Genomic DNA, 5000 nt, shown 5'->3' with positions numbered 1-5000 from the left:
TATCATTATCCTTATCATTATCATTGTTATCATTATATTCATCATCACCGTAAATATTCCTATATAATAATTATGATTATCATTATCATAATTCTGAGACCTTCCCTTTCCAAGAAAACTTATGCAGAGACTCGAGTAAATCTAAAACCATTTGTCGCGAAGCCTTTGGACGGCACCCAAGACAGTGCCAGGCAGTGCCAGATGATCCAACGCTCGAGATGGTGCCATGTCAGTCGACCGCGTGATGATAGTGTCACCGCTAATCTTCTTCGTCTTCTTCTTCTTCTTCGTTTTTTCTTTTTTATTCTTCCTTTCCCTTTGCCTCTGTCTCTGTCTGTCTGCTTGTTTGTCTGTCTGTCTATCTGTCTTTCTGTCTTTCTGTTTCTTTCTGTCTCCTTCTCTCTCACTTTCTTTTTCTCTCTCTCTCTCTCTCTCTCTCTCTCTCTCTCTCTCTCTCTCTCTCTCTCTCTCTCTCTCTCTCTCTCTCTCTCTCTCTCTCTTCTGCCCCCCTCCCCCCCACTTCTTTTTTTCATCCGCCTCTCTCCCTTCGCCCCACTCCTCCCTCCATCCCCTTTCCCCTTCCCACCAATCTCCCTCCATCTTCTCTCTCCTTCTCCCCTTCTCTCCCCAATCCACCTCCTCTCCTCTCCCCTCCTCTCCCTTCCCCTTCTCCCCTCTCCTCCTCACCCACCGACACCCTTTAGCTGGAGCGTTTGATATCTGCGCGTCACCGGGTGATCCGTTTTCTAAAGCGAGGGGAAACTACCGCGTTATGCAAATAGATCTCCGGATGCCACGTTGTGAGAGCGGAAGAGACAGCAGATGAAGAAAGTTGAGGGAGGGAGGGAGGGAGGAAGGGAGGGAGAGGGAGGGTGGAAGGGAGGGAGGGAGGGAGAAAGAGACAGCAGCTGAAGAAAGTTGAGTGAGGGAAGGAGGGAGGGAGTAAGGGAGGGATGGAAGGAGGGTGGGAGGGAGGGAGGGAGGGAGGAAGGGAGGGAGGGAAGGAAGGAGGGAAGGAGGGAAGGAGGGAGAGAGAGAGTTAGAGAGAGGGAGAGAGAGAGTTAGAGAGAGAAGGAGATAGAGAGACAGACAGACAAACAGACAAACACACAAACAGAAAGGCAAGCAAACAAACAGACGCAGAAAACAGAAGTAAGAGAAAGATAACTAGCACATAAACACACACTCTCAGGTACAAACACACAAACACACACACACAAACACACACACGCACAAACACACAAACACACACAAACACACACACACACACACAAACACCCACAAACACACACACACACACACAAACACACACACACACTCACACACACACAAACAACCACAAACACAAACACACACACAAACACACACAAACACACAAACACACACACACACCCAACTACCTTTCTTACACCAAGATAAGGTCATTACGCTCTGCTCTGCCACACACGCACGCTCTCTCTTCACTCGCTCCGCTCTCTTGTGACGCACTCAATCAGCCGCTAATTAAGGTGATATGCAAATGAAGTGCAGGTGGGACTTTATGAGCTCAACTAATGAAAACATCTGTCAGCAATACATTTGAGAAAAGGGAGGTTGCGCGGAGGCTGACTGAGTGAGAGGGGAGCGAGGAGGCAGACTGAGGGCCCTGGCTTTTGATGTCGATGACGTCACTTGTTGTTTCGTTTATTATTTTTATTATTATTATTATTATCACTATTATTATTATTGTTATTATTATTATCATTATTATTATTATTATTATCATTATTATTGTTGTTGTTACTATTATTATTATTATTATATTCTCATTATTATTATTATAATCATTATTATCATTATCATTATTATTATCATCATTATTATTATTTTTTTATTATTATTATCATCATTATTATTATTTTTTTATTATTATTATTTTTATTATTATTATTATTATTATTACCATTAATATCATCATCATTACCATTACCATTATTGTTATTATTATTATTATTATTATTACTTTCTCATAATTATAATTATAATCATTATTATCATTATTATTATTATTATTATAATTATTATTATTATTATCATTATTATTATCATTATTATTATTATTATTGTCATTATTATTATTATTATTGATACCATTATCATCATCATCATAATTACCATTATATTATTATCATCATTTTTAATTATTATTTTCACTACTATCATTAGCATTACCATCAGTATAATTATTATTATTATTATTATTATTATTATTATTATTAATATTTTTATTATCATTATTATTATCATTATTATCATTATTATTATTATTTTATTTTTATAATTATCATTATTATTATTATTTTATTTTTATAGTTATCATTATTATTATTATCATTATTATCATTATTACCATCATTATCATTATTTGTGTTATTGTTATCATCATTATCATTGCCATTGTCACTTTCGTTATCGTTATTCTTATTTTTATTGTTATCACAATTGTTGTTATTATTATTATTATTATTATTATTATTATTATTATTATTATTATTATTATTATTATCATTATTATTATTATCATCATCATCATCAGTATCATCATTATTGTTATTATTATTATTAATACTATTATCATTATCATTATCATTATTATTATTATCATTATCATTATTGCTATTATTATCATTATTATTATTATTATTATTATTATTATTATTGCCGTTCTTATTATTAATGATAATATTGTTATTATTATTAATGATAATATTGCTATTATTATTAGTAGTAGTATCATTATTACTAATATTATTATTATTATTATCATTATTATTATTATTATTATCATTATTTCTGTTGTTGTTATTATTATTTTTATCATTATCATTATTATTACAATTATTGTTATTGTTGTTGTTGTTATTATTATTATTATCATTATTATTATCGTTATTATTATCTTTTGTATTAGCATTCGTATTATTATGTTATTATCATCATTATTATTACTGTCATTATCATTATTGTCATCATTATTATTACCATCATTATTATGCATGTAGGAGCAGTTGATGTTATTTTTATCACTATTATTATTATCATTATCATTATCATTTATCATTATTGTTATCATTATTATTTTTATTATTCTCATTATCATTATCATTATTCTAAATGATATCATTATTATTTGTATTATTATTATTATTATCAGTAGTATCATTATCATCATTTTCATTATTTTCATTATTTATCATTATCATTATTTTAATATTGTCATTGTTATTATTATTGTTATTATTATTTATTATGTTTATCATCAGTACTATTATTATTTATAATATTTTCATCTATAACATAATTATTATCATTACGATCATTACTATCATCATAATTACCACTATCACTTTTGCTATGGGTTAATTTGCTCAGAAACGAACATAGGAATATTTTTCTCTCGTTCCTCTTCCTCAAACGTAATTCAGAAATAAAAAAGTGATAAATATAAGAATTATAATAATCACGAAGAAGGGAAAAAAATAAGTCTTTTTTTGGTTCCAGCCTCGTAATGAAGTATCGAATCAGAGGGGGCTGGGGAAGGGGATAGGGGGGAGGGGGGAGAGGGAGAAATCAGCTGACATTAATCCGGCCAAAATATCCCCCTCATTAGCATAATTTAGCGGATCTGTGGGCGGTGATATGATGTACGAGAGAGACCTTGGCAGAGATAGGGTGAAAAAAGGATCCTTTCCCTTTCTATCTCTCTAGCTATCTGTTTATCTATCTTTCTGTTTATCTCTTCATTTGTTTGGCTATCTGTGTATTTATCTCTCTCTCTCAAACTCTTTCTGTCTCTGTCTGCCTGTCTGTCTTTCTGTCTGTTTGTTTGTCTCTGTTTCTGTCTACCTGTCTCGCTCTCTGCAGTGTGTGTGTGTGTGTGAGAGTGTGTGTGTGTGTTTGTGTGTAAGCTTGTGTGCGTGCATAAGTGCGTGCGTGTGTGTATCTGTGTGCGTGTATCTCCATTTTCCTGTCTCTCTTGCTCTGTTTCTCTCTCTTTTTCCCTATCCCTATCTCTGTCTCTGGATCTGTCTATCAATCTATCAATCTCTACCTCTCCTTTCCTCCCCCCTTCCCCTCCCTCTACCAATCACTAATTTTCCTTCCCTCTCTACCTCGAAATCCCCCCCCCTCCCCCCTTGCCCATCCCTCCCCCCTCTCTTCCGCCTTCCCTCCTGGAAAATAACGACGCAACGCCAGGCAGCCAAGCAGTGCCCGTGTCAAAGGCCAAACACGGGCTATCTGACACTGCCATGACACCGTGACACCAAAGCTTCATCATCCGTCGTCGGCGTCGCTTCAGTAGTGCCTCCTGGCGTCGCTCCGACTTTCATCAGCAAGGCATGAGAACCACTTGAGCCGAAGGGAAAGACTCGGCGCTAACGACGTGTGATTATTCTGGCGTTAGTTGGGCGCAGCGCGGAGCCGCCTTTGTGCTGTGAGCGATCGGGGCAGGGGGACAGGGGGGCCAGGGGGGCCAGGGGGAGGGGGCCAGGGGGGCCAGGGGGAGGGGGCCAGGGGGGGCGGGAGGGGGCCAGGGGGGGCGGGAGGGAGAGGGGGTGCGCTCGCTTCATCGGGCCGAGTTTTACCTTGTTTGATTTTTTGGTTTTCATTTTTTTGCTTGTTGTTTGCTCTGGTTCTTAGTTTCGTTTTTAGTCGTAGTGTGTGTGGGTGTATACATACACGCAACGCACACACACACACACACACACACACACACACACACACACACACACACATACACACACACGCACACACGCACACACACACACATATACACGCACGCAAGCACACATATGTGTGTATATGCATATATATATATATATATATATATATATATATATATATACATATATACATACACACACACACACATATATATATATATATATAAATATATATATATATATATATATATATATACATACACACATACATACATATATGCCTATATACACACACAC

The sequence above is a fragment of the Penaeus chinensis genome, chromosome 32, assembly GCF_019202785.1.
Source record: "Penaeus chinensis breed Huanghai No. 1 chromosome 32, ASM1920278v2, whole genome shotgun sequence".
Taxonomy (NCBI): Eukaryota; Metazoa; Arthropoda; class Malacostraca; order Decapoda; family Penaeidae; genus Penaeus; species Penaeus chinensis.
The sequence above is the reverse complement of the archived record's forward strand: the minus strand, read 5'-3'. Positions refer to the sequence as shown.